The sequence below is a fragment of the Anabrus simplex genome, chromosome 6 (genome assembly GCF_040414725.1).
Source record: "Anabrus simplex isolate iqAnaSimp1 chromosome 6, ASM4041472v1, whole genome shotgun sequence".
NCBI lineage: Eukaryota > Metazoa > Arthropoda > Insecta > Orthoptera > Tettigoniidae > Anabrus > Anabrus simplex.
The window spans coordinates 203,613,385-203,629,766 of NC_090270.1; the positions used below are offsets into that span (position 1 = coordinate 203,613,385).

General features: G+C 39.8%; 1 protein-coding gene and 1 pseudogene across 1 annotated transcript in view; one reads left to right on the forward strand and one right to left on the reverse strand.

Annotated features, from left to right (window-relative positions):
• Positions 1-16,382, reverse strand: part of LOC136875653 (centrosomal protein of 104 kDa) — a 321,673-nt gene that overhangs the window by 250,732 nt on the left and 54,559 nt on the right. The window lies entirely within an intron of this gene.
• Positions 6,863-8,292, forward strand: LOC137501187 (piggyBac transposable element-derived protein 3-like; annotated as a pseudogene).

Genomic DNA, 16,382 nt, shown 5'->3' on the forward strand with positions numbered 1-16,382 from the left:
TGACTCGTTTTCTAATAGATTACGGCAAGTTTCCTCCATTTTTCAATCATTCTTTCCAGCAATCGATTTCGTACTTCCCGGGCTCGGTCCAGGTATTCCACCCGGTCAGTTGGGTCCCTAAATCTTTGCCATCTTTCCTTATAAGCATTTATAATATGGATCAAATCCTTCAGGAGATCCGGCGAGGTGTCGTCTTGGGTGCCTTGGCGGTACTGAACCCGCGGCCGGACTGCATTCTTAGTCATTACCCGTCCAGGACCCGTTTCCAGCGCGGTCCGCACATTTGACAACGGTCTAGAATATTATTATTATTATTATAGATGTTCTGGACCCCACAGCAAAATGCAAGGCCGCTACTTGGTGGTAAATTACATCTCCTGCCATTGTCATTGTTGAGAATGTGACCAGCACCATTGTCGCGCGTAGGCAAGTGTGTGGGATTTCTGGCGATACGAATGACATACTTCCGCCCATTATTGACCTTATTATAGAGGTGAACAATTGGACGGTCTATCTCATTCCTATCGTTTATTTCAAATGTGTTTAAATTTTTATTCATATGCCAGGAGAATCTACTGTAATATAAGAACGTTCTCCGAAGGAAAAGATGGCTGTTGAAAACGAACCCAGGAAAGATTAAAAAATATCGGTTTATGATCAGAATAAGTACATCGAAAATCTACAGCCTGTTTCCAGTCATTCGACAGGGTCAGGAATGGAATGAATAAAGCTACATCTAGTGGCGACAGTAGAAATTTTGCCGGCTGCCGAAGCCCTCCTCTGGAACATTGATCGATGAATGACAAATGAAATGAAATATTGGACAGTGTTGCTGGAATGAATGATGACAGGGAAAACCGGAGTATCCGGAGAAAAACCTGTCCCGCCTCCATTTTGTCCAGCACGAATGTCACATGGAGTGACCGGGATTTGAACCATGGAACCCAGCTGTGAGAGGCCGGCGCGCTGCCGCCTGAGCAACGGAGGCTCCTTATAAGTACATTATGAACAGCAAAATCAATTGGTCTCACCTCCTTTTACACCCCACCGCCGTTAAGTTTATTTACCTCCCCCCACCAAAAAAATTAAAAGAAGGCGTGTTTCTTTATGTTTAAAGGAGATTCCAAACCCCAATGTTCACGTCTATTACCTTCAGTTTAGAGATATAAGTATCCCTATAATAATAATTAACGTTTTTTGACTTCCTTTCACATTCCCCCCCCCCCCCCACCTTAAGTGAATTTTCCGGCAAAAAATACTTGTTTCTTTAATAGTAAAGGATCATCTAAATAGCAATTAACACGACTCTAACTTCTTCAGTTTTTGATTTATGTGTCCTCACGAAAGGAATTCAACTCCTTTCCACTCCCGCCCCCCAAGATGGTTTCCCCCACAAAACGCGTTTTTCTTTGTTTTCAAAGGAGATCAAAATACCAATTCTCACGCCCGTAACAACTTTAGTTTTTATTAGATGTATGTATTCTCATACAATTAAGTCAATACATTTTTGAATTCTTTCACCCCCTCCCCCCTTTCATTGGATTTTCCGAGAATACGCGTTTCTTTGTTTTTAAAGGAGATCCCATATACAAATTTTTAGTTCTGTAATGAATTCAATTTCTGAGATATATATATCCTCATTAAAGGCATTCAACCCACTATTCACCCTTTTACACCCCCCCCCCTACTGGGATTTACAGAAAACAAAAAAGTATGTGTTCCTTTATTTTTAAAGGAGATTCTAAATACCAATTTTTACATCTGTAAACTTTTAAGGTTTTAAGATATAGACACAGTCATTTTAAAAATTCACCCCCCTTTTCACCCCCCATTATTTGGGTTTTCGAAAAATGAAAAAATACATGTTTCCTTACTTTTAAAGTGGATCCCCAACACCAATTTTCAGGTCTGTAATATCATCAGGTTCTGAAATATATTTATCCTCATTAAAGGCATTCAACCCTTTTTTCACCCTTTTCCACCCTTCCTATCGGGATTTTCCGAAAACAAAAAAATACGTATTTCTTTATTTTTAAAGGAGATTCTAAATACCATATTTTACATCTATAAACTTTAAAAGTTTTGAGATATAGATACACTCATTTTAAAAATTCACCCCCCTTTCACCCCCCATTAATTGGATTTTCCAAAAACAAAAAAATACGTGTTTCCTTATTTTTGAAGGAGATCCCAAACACCAAAATTTAGGTCTGTAATATCTTCAGTTTCTGAGATAAGTACCGGTATCCTGATTAAAGGCATTCAAAGAGTTTTTCATCCTTTTTCACCCCTCCTATTGGGATTTTCTGAAAACAAAAAAAAATACGTGTTTCCTTATTTTTAAGGAAGATTCTAAATACCAATTTTTACATCTGTAAACTTTTAAAGTTTTGAGATATACATACACTCATTTTAAAATTTCACCCCCCTTTTTCACCCCCTTATCGACGGAATATAAAAAAATCCTCTCTTAGCGAGCACCTACGTCTTAATATAAATGTATCCCCAAAGTTTCATTTCTTTATGTCCAGTAGTTGTGGCTCGGCGATGATGAATCAGTCAGTCAGTCAGTCAGTCAGTCAGTCAGTCAGTCAGTCAGTCAGTCAGTCAGTCAGGACAAGTTATTTTATACATATAGATTATAGCGCGACTAACAAACGTAAATTTCCAACCGCTCTGAGCCGAGAAGAGTTACCTTAAAACAACTAGTAACAGCTCTTTTCTTGGAAGCATAAAATTCTGAAACTTACAAACAATGTATATTGTGTTACAATTTGGATTCGATCAGATAATGGGTTTTTGAGAGTTTCTTAAATTTGACGCACGGCTGAAACACGTTTAAAAAGGGGTACTTTTGCAGTCCGCCTGCGATAAAAAATATTAAAATAAATTTAAAAATCCAAACCTGTCGTGAAATGAAACGAGGAAAATGGTGGTGTTATTGGAGTTCCTGTAGGCTTATTTCATAAATAACCTCCAAACTTAAGTGCACACAATATTTTGGTCAACAGTAGTATCTACTCGCTGGACCCGCCCTGAACTATCATGACTGTATGCGTTCTTATAGCATCTGAGCTTACCGTAACTGTACTAAAGGGATACGCTTTAGGTAGACATTCTAGCAAAATTTCTCAATTTTAGGTCTAATTCCTTTTGTTGAATTTTAATACAGAATAGACCAAGAAAATCTGTTTTGCTACCTCAGTACAGTGAAACGTACGATACGTATTTTACGCTGAGGGCGAGAATAAAGTAAACCCGTGTCCTTGTATTCCTCGAAGTGGTGCAGCTTTTTCTCACGCACACCCACAATGGAGGTGAGTTGCGTGAACCTCTTAACCGCATACCAGACCATCTGCCAATCTTAAAATCCTGACAGTATCGGAAATCGAACCTGGGTCACCGAGGACGTCATCTAATAGCGATATTCGTTACGCTACGAAGGCGGAGTGGATTAGAACGACCGGGAAAGATCTGAGATCTAGTTCGGCTGCGAGCATTTCTTAATCACTTTCTCTGTAAATACATCATAGTCTTCAGGTAGTTATGCCCATTCTGTACCGTCATTTAATTTTAAGTCAGGTTTTAGTGTTTTTTTTTTAAATTTCGATTTTGAGGTTCCTTTTCATGTAAGTGTGTTTTACATTTGGTTAATTTTTCAATCAGATGTAAAAATATTTTCTTCATGTAAACCACTACTGTGCATGGCCACATGATAAGTAAATCGTAATATTCATACAGCCAACATGCAAAGGAGATTAATGTCTGCGAAGTAATCTTTCTTCAGTATTCTAGACATTCATTTTAAGTCCCTTCTTTTTCTTCTTCTTATTCTTAAGTACACGTGGTGCTATCATCATCATCATCATCACCATCATCATCATCATCATCATCATCATCATCATCATCGTCATATGCAGTTTCCAGCTGTTGGCCGGGTCCACTTGGAGCATAAGCATCTCCATCTCCTCTAGTCTTCCCACCACTTCTCCTTCTTCACTTTGCCCAGTCCTCTCCTCTTCTCTATACACACTCTTCTGCTCCTTTTACCCATCTGTCTCTTGGTCTTCCTGTTGGTTGTTTTCCTGTTATCTCCATTTCGTGCATCCTTCTGGGTATCCTTTTCTCTGTCATCCTCTTTGTGTGTCCATACCATCTAAGTCTAGATGCCTCTGTCCTGTTCTGCAGTGGCTCTTCTTTTACTATATCTCTAATCTTTTCATTAGCCGGCCTCGTGGTGTAGGGGTAGCGTGCCTGCCTCTTACCCGGAGGCTCCGGGTTCGATTCCCGGCCAGTTCAGGGATTTTTACCTGGAACTGAGGGCGGTTCGAGGTACACTCAGCCTACGTGATTAGAAATGAGGAGCTAACTAATGGTGAGATAGCGGCCCCGGTCTAGAAAGCGAAGAATAACGGCCAAGAGTATTCATCGTGCTGACCACACGACACCTCGTAACCTGCAAGCCTTCGGGTTGAGCAGGGGTCGCTTGGTAGGCTAAGGCCCTTCAAGGTCTGTAGTACCAGGTGCGGTCTAACCTTTTCATTTCTCATCTTATCCATTCTTCTCACTCCTATCCTGCTTCTCAGAAATTTCATTTCAGTTGTTTGTATCCTAATCACAGCTCTCTGCCTCATAACCCACGTTTCTGCTGCATACGTCAGAATAGGTACATTGTACGTACCGCATATCCGTCTTTTGCTTCTCTAAGGGGCGTCCTTGCCAAACCAGACTTCTGTAATCAGCATTAATTCCTACCAGAAATGCAATGTCATCCGCAAATCAAGATACACTACAGCCATTACTTGTACTACAAGTTAGTCATTTTCTTTGATACAAAGTGACACGAACTCATTGATTAACATTGTTCATACTGTTGAAACTAACCCGGCTGTGTGAAAGCAAGTGACGTTCCCAATTAATAATTATTGTTACGCGACGCAAGTGAAGACAAAAGGGCGCTTGTGAAGACCAAGCCAGCGCATTCAAAAAATTGCCACAGGATGTTTAATTTTAGGGCGTGTTATGTTTACGTGGGGAGGGGAGAGTTACGGGAGAAACAGTTAACAAGGTATTTGTCATGAAAAGTGGTAATAAATAAATAGTGCATGTTTAACAGCAGTTTAACTGAAGTATTTACCGGTTTTAAAACGACACTGCACTAACAGAATTTTGCCCTGAAAATATGATTCTCTGATATGCTATTAAATTCATCTAGGTACTGACACGAACGTTTGAAATTTAAGTATACTTAAAATAAATACAAACCACAACGCCTAGATTCGAACCGTCAACATTGAATAAAGGACACTTGCACTACGCAGGAAAGGCGGGCTATAACTATGTATTGACTTAAAAAGTGAATATCCAGTGAATGCAGTAAAAAGAGATCAATTATTAAAATGAACTACAAGATCAAAAAATGTTAGACTTCTGTACTTTCGATATTAAAAATATAATTTTATTTTGTTTCATTTTTACTGCTCCTACACGGTACTTTTTGTGGGTTTTTACAGTATTGCACTTCTTATTTTTGATATTAGATAATTTTCAGTCATGTTATCCAAGAAAGAAATGTATAAAGTGTGTCATGATTCAGTTTAGCAGGGGAACGTTAGGTTTATCTTTCTGGTTCTATAGCTTGAATTCACATAATTCTAATTGTCAGCTCAGGATAGCTTCTATTGTTAAACCTATTTAAATTGGTAAAATTTATTGTTATTTAACCGACATATGTATACCTTGTATCATTGTATAGAAGAACTTAAACTTGAGCGACGTAAAAAATAATAATAACTGACTTAAATATTAAATTATCTGTGGTCTTATCCCTAGCTTTATCCTCAAGTTAGTTTACCTAGTAGTATACTAAGTGCAATTAAATCAATGTATAACAAAGCTAATGCCGTGATCAACACATCTTGGACGAAAGTATTTTGACGTCAGTCTGTTTTTTAGACTGACTTTGCTGTACCCGAGTGAGAGCTGCGTGGACTCAGATATCTTAATCATAAGTTAAAAGTAACAGACATGACACCACTGAGAATGATTGCTGGTACAGACAAGTGAGAACAATGGCAACAAGGTGTTCGGAATGAGGAGATCAATGCTAAGTCAGGAATTAACTCGATGGATGAGGCTGTACGTGTAAATCATTTTCGGTGGTGATGCTATGTGAGACGAATGGAAGAGGATATGTCATCTAGTAATAATAATGCGATTTGCTTTTCGTCCCACTAACTACTTTTACGGTCTTCGGAGACGCCGAGGTGCCGGAATTTAGCCCCGCAGGAGTTCTTTTACGTGTCAATAAATCTACTGACACGAGGTTGACGTATTTGAGCACCTTCAAATACCACCGGGCTGAGCCAGGATCGAACCTGCCAAGTTGGGGTCAGAAGGCCAGCGCCTCAACCACCTGAGCCACTCAGCTCGGCTAGATCATACTAGCAGAATAATGGACTCGGCCATGGACGATAAGAGAAGCAGAGGGAGACCAAAGCTACAATGGTTAGACTTTTAAAGATGATAAGAGATGTGAAACAAAACGAGGTCATAGAGCTAGTTACCAATGTTAAAATGAATATCCCGTTTCCTCTTCACGGTAACCTGGATAAGTTTTTCTTTTTCTGTTATTTGCTTTACGTCGCACCGACACAGATAGGTCTTAACCTCTTGAGTCCAGAAGTGTACATATGTACACCTTCAATTTTTATTTTATTTCGACACATTGGGGTTAGATTTTTATGTTTGTGCCGTGTGCCACACGTATGTTTACCTTATTAGTTCCAAATAAAACCACTAGGAGCCCTATATACCGGTTCAGCTGTGAGCCAGACCACATGGAATTTTACATTTGGCCAAGATGGCTGCTAGAGAGCACAGCAAGAGAAGTAAGTACCGGTAAGAATTATATTTGACGCCATATAAATGAAATAACTATTGGAATACGTTCAGTTATATTTAATAATTGAAAACACATAGTATTTAATGTGTTGAAGTTAATATTTTGGTATGTTTTTATCCGGTAAAAATGAGGTGTACATTTGTGCACCTCAGGTCCCAACAACAATATTCTCCCTCTTTGAGGTTATGATGTTTTGCTATGTTTTCTGCATCATTAACCAGTGTTTTACATTTACAGGCATCCTTACTACAGATGCATTAGTAGATTTACTGAATAACAGTGATGCCGAACTGTCGGACACAGATGATGAGTTATTTGAGACAGCAATTATAGAAAACTCATCGACAGACTCTGAATCAGAAAATGAAGATAATGTACATTTAACAGCTGCTACTACACCACCGCAAGTAAACACCCGTTTGATGAAGTGGAAAACAACAAGGTATGTTCAAAATATTCTATAATTTTATATTGAAGAAACTCTTCCCATTATGTAAAGCGTGCGCATGTACTTGTAAATACAAAATGAGTGTAGGCCTAATTTACATTTCATAAATGGATGTTAATTCACACTAATTTGGAATGCTTTTCAGAATGGAGAGAAGGGGGCCTGAATTTGAAGAGGAACTGGAGGTCGATGAAAATGGTCCTAAAGGAGTACAAGAGGCCTTTCATGAATATCTGCAAACTGCTTTTTGGGAATTGTTGGCTGAGCAAACAAACCTGTATTCAGTGCAAAAACGTGACTTGTGCTCTGTTCAGACCACAGCTGTAGAATTACTACAGTTTACAGGGATTCAGATTTTGATGGGTACTCTCAAGCTACCACAGGGAAAACTATACTGGAGCAGGGAATTAAAAGTGCCTTTAATTTCAGAATGTATGCCTCGAGATAGGTATTTTGAACTCAGGAATTACCTGCATTTCACAGACAACCTAGCTGAGCATGACCTGTCTGATAAACTGTGGAAAATTAGGCCAATGATAAATATTGTTAGGGATAAGTGTCTGACGTTGCCAAGGCCTGCACATCTGTCGATTGATGAACAGATGATACCCTTTTCAGGAAGGTGTAGTTTTCGCCAGTTCGTCCCCTCAAAACCTAACCCACTTGGACTTAAAAATTTTGTCTTGGCAGCTAGAGATGGATTAGTATTAGACTTTTGTATATATCAGGGGAGAGGAACTGTTTGTGAAAATGACATGAAAGAGCTTGGTTTGGGTGGCAGCATTGTGAAACTGTTAAGTGTGACAGTGCCAAAGGATGGACATCATGTCATTTACACTGACCGTTTCTTTACCAGTATGAAGTGTGCAGAGTTCTTGATGAGTAATGGCATTCATCAAACAGGAACTGTCTTGAAAAACAGAATTGGGCCTGTGGTTAGTAAGCTGAAAGGTGACAAACAGTTGCAAAGAGGGGAATGGGATGAGAAAGTTAGGGAAGATGGAAAAGTTTGTGTTCTGAAATGGAAAGACAACAAATGTGTTACATTTTTGTCAACTTGTGTTGGAAGTGAGCCACAGGCCACATGCATGCGTTGGTCCAAACAGGAAAAAAGAAAATTGAGGTACCACAGCCAGCAGTAACAAGGAGTTATAATCCAAACATGGGGGGAACTGACCTCTGCGACAGATTGTTGGCATACTATAGATGTACTGTACGAACAAAAAGATGGACAGTACGAGTCTTCAACCATTTTGTAGACCTTGTCCTTGTCAACGGCTGGTTAATGTTACGAAGGGCCTGCTGGAAATCAGATATCCCTAAGAGAAAACAAATGAGTCTCTTACAATACCGTCTCCATGCAGCTAATGCCCTGATTAGATCTGAAACAATTTCACAGTCAGTCAGACACTCACCGAGAGGACTGCACACTGTTGGCATTGAGGACTGTGCACAAAGGGAACAGGAAGAACAAGAACCAGCCTCTAAATACCGTAAAGTGATATCACAGCCTATTCCGGAAGTCAGATTTGATATGTACGGACATTTTCCCAAGTATTCAAATGACAGCTTTCCATCCAAGTGTAGGTTCCCAGGATGCAAGTCCAAATCAAGAATCATGTGTGTAAAATGCAATATGTACTTGTGTGTCCTCAAGAACAACTGTTTCATGAAATACCATGTTAAGTAATGATTGAGCATGTAATTACAATGTAATATGTACAGTATGCTTGCATTTTTCAAGTATTTTTAGAGTTATAGGTTGGTTTTGACACTGACGTCATGGTTATTGAGGAACATCTTGCTTATTATTACATAAAGTTCTCATGTCAAATTTATACCTTCTATTTTTAGTTTAAGGCATTTATGTAATTTTGTGATTTAATCTGGGTGTAAATGTACCATACTTTTCAACATTAATAAGATATATGTATAATTTTGTTAAATATTTTTATGTAATAAAAACCTGAGGTGTACATATGTACACCATCAATTTTGGACACCCTATCAGTAGAATATTTTTTCTGGAATTTTTCTCAACATCTCTGATTCCCTATTATCCACTCTAGTGAATATCACTGTCAAAATCCAAATTTTTGTCTCCTGGGACTGAAGAGGTTATGGCGACGATGGGGCAGGAAGGGACTAGGAGTGGAGGGGAAGGAAGCGGCCGTGGCCTTAATTAAGGTACAGCCCCAGCATTTGCCTGGTGTGAAAGTGGGAAACCACGGAAAACCATTTTCAGGGCTGCCGACAGTGGGGTTCGAACCCACAATCTCCCGAATACTGGATACTGGCCACACTTAAGCGACTGCAGCTATCGAGCTCGGTGCCTGAATTAGTGGGCCCAAGTCATAGTACGAAAAAACACCCCTAACCTATCTTATTACAGGACCACCTCCGGCCTGAACAACACCCTCCACACACCACGGGTGAAATGCCTCATAGGGCCGAGGGCGCACTCGACGCCTTGCGATTCGTCGATTCATACTACTCACCTCCAGACAGCAACTGTCCACTTTCGGTGTTGTTTGTGCCGCTGAGAGCAATGGCCTCTTAGCGACTCGAAATGTTCATTGCATGCAGTTCCTTTCGTAATGTTCTCTCGGAAACTGCTTCGAGTGGACCTTCATTCACTGCCAGCAGCAATTCCTGTCAGATTTGAAAACACTTTTCCTTGACAAGGCGTTGTTGTCGTCTCCGGTTCCTGCCGGTTAGGATTTTTTTATGACTTCAGTTCTTACGCCGTGTTTCGTGGCTGCGGGTGGTACACCATTCCCGGGAGACACCTTGGACACTGCACGAAGATATACCAACAGCTTCATTCACTGTGTGGTCATAAGGACGTCCAAACACGATAGTTCCCCTTTGCCAGTCTGTCACGTCTTTGCTTCGACCCGTCTCGATGAGTTGTTTCCATATAAACGACTGGCACATACACACCACTTCACTGCAATGGTCATAAAGCATGTCAGAGGTGAAGGGTCACATGACCACCTGGTAAAGTGCAACAACATCTACATCGCTCCAAAGCGACCAGTGTGCTCTTTCAAGGGGGTGAGTAATTTTTTGTCCGGCGTACTTATGTATGTATGTTGCGTAACAGTGCAGTCAAGGAAGCCAAGGAATACGCTTGAGGTAATTGTAAAGATGATCACGGGTTTCTAATATCTGCAAGTCACCCGGCTGGACAGCAGTCGTCTTGGCAGATCAGATCTCCATTCTTTTTTTGTTGTTGTTACATTAACACACTGAAGTTTTCCGGCGACGCAAGGATAGGATAAGGCTAGGATTGGGAAGGAAGCGGCCGTGGCTCCAACCTTTGCCTGGTGTGAAAAAGGGAAATCACGGAAAACTATTTTAAGGGCTGCTGATGGTGGGATTCGAATCCACCCACCATCTCCCGAATGCAAGCTCACAGCTACGCAACCCTAACTGCACTGCCAACTCGCTCGGTATCACGTCTCTTAATTCTTAATGTGTGTCTCATTGTTTGTTATACGGCAGGTTTATAGGTTGGATTAAAATGGCAACATTCATACACTTTGTACGTAGCTTTGTTGGCAAAGGAGATACTAATTAAAAAAAGTTCCTACAAGGAAACCATAATTGAATAGCATCAATTGCATAGAAATGGTATAAACGTTTAAGCTCTTTAAGTCTTTAGGCTTTTTCAATCGTGAAATTACCAGCGTTTCGCCCCAATGTAGCAGTGGGCTGATCAGTTGGAATGCTACACCTTTCTGCAAGCCTCCTACGTAGGACAATGCAGTGACAGTGCACTAGGGGAAGCATGTGCCTTCACTTGTATACATGCCTGCCTTTGGCTTGTTTTCCTTCAATGTACTCTCTTCATGTGTATCACATTCTACACACTTGTGGAAGGTACTGCTCACCGTCAACGTGTCTATCGCTGGTGATGGCTAGGGCCCGGATGTTTATGCAGTAATAGGTTAGAATGCAAACTTACTGAAGTGAGCAATAAGTAGAGTCTACCTGCACGACGGTAGTCCGCCCATTACAACCCCTAATGTTTATGCAAACCTCACAGCACTACCGTCGTGCAGGTAGACTCTACTTGTTACTTGCTTCAGTAAGTTTGCATTCTAACCTATTACTGCATAAGCATCCGGGCCCTAGTGATGGCACATAGTGACCGCACTGAATGGCCGCTTCTCTTGCTTCGTAATGCTTCTCGCGAAGGGATTCTTTCATTTTCTGTGAATAGTTCGCAGTCACATAGACTGATATCGGGAAAATAGGCGTATGTTCCAGTGTTAGTTCCCTTAAAGAAATATCTAGTGTTAGCCGTTCAAAGACAAATATTATCCAAAATACGATAAAAGTTGTTTGGGATGTACTGTAGGTTTGCGTAGTGTGACAGTGAAAGCGAAGCTAAACATCAGTCCTTTCGAACGATTATATGAAACCCGGATAAATGAAACGAACACACGAGTATAAGAAGTGACTTAAACCGGTCGAATTTTTTCAACGGTTTTAAAGAATTAAATAAAAAGATCAAATTTGTTTCTAATGTAGGCCCAGAAACTAAAAAGTCCTTGAGAACTTCAGGATTTTTTTCCGTTCTGTAAATGTGGTACGTTCTTACTTAGTCTGCAAAAAGTACAGTTATAACAATATTTGGTTAAAAAGTAGTCAAAGGTTTTTCAATTTTTGGGTAATACAGTTGGATTCAGTTATTCGCCGAATTAGTAAGATGGTTAATAATATAGAAACTGAAACTAAGTAAAAGGAAGTTCGTTTTATTTCTTTCAGATAGATAAGACATCAAACATTTCAAGTGAAACTCAATTGATTTGTTACGAGACAGATACGAGATGAATTATGACACTAATGAAGATGTATTGCTTTTCTATTGCTTGCCAACGTCTTCCTCTGAAGAATGCATTTCTAAAGATCTCAATGAATGCACGCAAGAGCATGAGGCTGACGGAAAAAAATGCGTAGGTTTATTTTGTATGGAGCTCGTGCGTTCAGCAAGTTGACGTTATAGCTTAGATCAGAGACATGGCTCCCTATTGTTTCAATCACAGGAAAGCCTTTGAGATTTGCCACCTAAATTTAGAGCCGTGTTAGAAAGCAGAGTCAAAATAATAAACTAGTTGTATTACAAGTCTTCTGAACAGCAGATTGATTTCGCTACTTTGCTATGACCTGGCTAGCGAATACAAAGACAGATAGGATCCAGAAATAAGGTTACTGCTCGGTTACAGTTTCATATACAGTATATTTGCCTATATAGTTTTTAAAGTATGTAAATATTGAATTAACGTAATTTCGGTCTGTTTTTATTAATCTACCTAAAAGTACAGGCTACCACAATGGTTCAGAATACAGTACTACAAAAATTATAAGTGACAGCTTACAGCGGCTATGAACAAAGTAAAGGAAATATAAATACACAAATAATAAATTTGTGATTTCTGACGCAGTGTTTACAGGTTCAGTATACTCGGGGACAAACCATGACAACCTCGCCTCGCACCAATACTCTCCAGCGGCAGTCCGGTGTCTATTAGCGGCTTATAGGATTTACTACGTCAACTGTAGCCGGTGTTGCCAAATCGTCTACTGCACTCGACATGGAGAAAGGGTAAAGACTGAGAAGAGTGTGTAAGAAAGTGGTTTGGCAACCTCTCCACACCTAGCAAGGTTCACTTAGAACTCGTTAACTCAGCAGGGTACAGGGTGTGATTGACTGCTGGCTTCCAGCTCGCTTCCGGGAACTGAGGCCGTCATGTTTTGTATAATAGTACATCTGTCTTCGATCACCACTTCAAGGTTCTTGAGGTGATATTTACTAAGATAGAAGGCGATCTTATCTAATCTTTTCCTGTTTGTCGACTGCTACTGACTGTGATGTATCAGTCTCGAATATGATGGTTGTATATTTTTCAACTGTCAGTTCTGTTTCATTCTGAAGTTCACTGTCGCTCTCGGGTAAAAGCTCCTTGAATTAAGATAGGAAGTCCTTTTATTAGTAAAGAAAATTCAACGATGATTTTGTTTCATTTCTCACTGATGACGTATGGATAAGTAAATGGGAATATTTCTCAGATGCCTTATCAAAACTAAACGAACTATATATCTCCCTTCAAATAATTCCTTGAGTGTCCTCAGTGTCCATGGCAAAATAATGGAGTTCGAAAGGAAACTACAATATCTTATGTTACAATTTCGAAACTCTGAAGTAACGATATGAAAATAATTTTATAAATAGTAATGATGAATTTTCGTGGGTCAGTTGTGTAAATCAGAGAAACATTTCACCACTTCCAACACAGAATCATTTTAGTGAAAAATGATTTTAATACTGAAAAAGAACTATGTAATTCGTATGTTCCCATCTCGAAACTATTGCCATATTGTAAATAACAAACTGCTGCTAAATGAAAAAGAGCAGATAATTGTTCTCTAGAATTACTCCAGATTTAAAATAAAATTCCAAGTAGGAAGTATTATTAACTTTTGGATCTCATCACTTGTGAAAATAGAATGTAGTGCACTATACAAAGGTGCTTTAAAATTATAGCTCCTACATAAAATGTCCGCTACAAATAGCTTTAATCGCTAATGGAATACACTAATCTTTCTGAGGGTTCCTACTATACTCTGGGACCATTCTCTAATTGGGGTCTTATCAGTGACTTACGTGCTCTCCCCTTGATATTTTTACTACGCAACCTTAATTATCTGCATAACCATATGAAGAGATCTGTAACCTTTATTTACAACCTCCTAAGTATTTGTGAGGATTTACAGCAGTCAGAGGTATTTAGTCATCAGTATGGTAAGGTAGTTGGGCATAAGAATAGAGTCCAGGTGGAGGAGGCGACTATTGCCAGCCAAGTACTGAAATGTACCTATACTAAAAAGATAAAACAGTTGAAAGCTGTGAGAAAAGCTGGAAATGATAACTTTTATGGGGATACACCAACAGCAGTGCGTTGGGATATAGAACCATATCTGAAGTACTTATTTGGTTAACTTCACCTGAAGGAGTTATGCTAAATGAATGGAGAGTTGCTATAGTAGCCCAAGTATACAAAGAAAGGGTGGATAATTAAAAGTCAGTCAGTTGACATACGTTGCATGTAAGCTCTGTGAAGTCCGACTCGTTGACTGAACGGTCAGCGTACTGGCCTTCGGTTCAGAGGGTCCCGGGTTCGATTCCCGGCTGGGTCGGGGATTTTAACTTTAATTGGTTAATCCCAATGGCACGGGGGCTGGTTGTATGTGTTGTCTTCATCATCATTTCATCCTCATCACGACGCGCAGGTCACCGACGCGTGTCAAATAGAAAGACCTACACCTGGCGAGCCAAACCCGTCCTGGGATATCCCGGCACTAAAAGCCATACGACATTTCATTTCAGCTCTGTGAAATCATAATTTCTGATTATATTAGTCACATTTGCGAAATTACTAACTGGTTTCATAGAAGGGAGGTCGGGTTTAGGAAAGGTTATTCCAGAGATGCTTTACTTTCAATATTCCTGCAAATGCAGCAGATATTTTATATTCAGGAGTGCAAATAGACTGCATCGTTATAGACTTGTCCATCCAAGGCTTTTGATAGCATAGATCATGGGAGACTACTGAACAAAATGAGGGCTATTGGACAAGACTCTAAAGTGATTGAATCGATGAATACATTTCTAGAATACAGAGCTGACCCTGTAGTGATTAAGAGGGATGTTCCGCAAGGCAGTGATACTGGACCTTTGTTTTTTCTTATAACTGATATGTGTAAAAACAAATTGTAATCACGGCATTTTGCGAATGATGTTATACTGTATAAATAAGTTACAAGATTGTGAGCGATTGCAAGAAAAGAGCTTGACTATGTTATGAGATGGTCATCAGACAATGGTACGATAATAAATGGGGGTGAAAAGTCAAGTTTAAAGTTTCTCTCAGTTTTAATTACTGAGTTGATAGTGTGAAAGTACCTCGGCCTCATTTAGGATGTTTGAATAAAACTGGTGTGAATTATTGAGGAAGGTCCAGGTTCCTAAGAAAGATCCAACATCTTGATCCTTTCTGCCTCATCCAATTGGTAAGGCGGGGTTGACTTCTCTTCCGTCCGGATATAATAATGGCGTTTGGCCTCCAAAGAGGCCTGGTGCTGGTCTTTTGAGTTGACGACGTTTAGGCGACCTGTGCGTCTGTGAGAATGGGGCCCTACCTATGATGAATTCTAATGATGAAGACGGCACATACACCCAGCTCCCGGGCCATTGAAATTAATCGGTGAGTGTTAAAATCCCCGACCCGGCTTGGAATAGAACCCGGGACCCCCTGAACCAAAGACCAGCATGCTAACCATTTAGTCACGGAGCCGGAATTCTGTCCGGAGGAGCTATTTGTAATGGAGAATGATGGTTAGAACACCCTTTCTTTGGGTGAAATCCTGCGCTTTGTAGAGTTGTGATTGAAGCGACACAGACTCTTTCAAATTGTCACTTCTATTCAGGAGGTCAGTGATTCTAAAACAGGGTTCCGCGAAAATGCAAACGACTTTTGAAAGGTAGTGTTGAAATGTCTCCACTCTTATCTAAATTTCAGACTCAAACAAATGAGAATGAAGATGTTATAATGAAGATATTATATCACTGATCTCCGACTATCTGGAACTCCTGTCTCAAAACCTTGACAAGTTCTTCTTCTCGTTATCATCTGGCATGTACAGCCTTTCATTTAATACCCAAGCAATTTAGATAATGTATTCAGCCTGCAAGAAGAAGAAGAATTGGCTGAACTGAAATATGATCGGACGTTAAAATTAAAATTCAATGAACAGTCTTTGATGTCTTTTGATTTTCAATGCAAAAGGTTTTCCGGCAATCTCGCAAAAAGCGTTAAACATATTACTCCAATTCCTTGCATTTTATTTATTTGAACAAGCGCTTTCAAGTTTAATGAACATGTACGTCAAATAAAGAAATAGGCTCTTGTCCGTCGAAGAACGTTCTTGTTTACCTGTCAAAGTTATGGTCATTTATTTTAT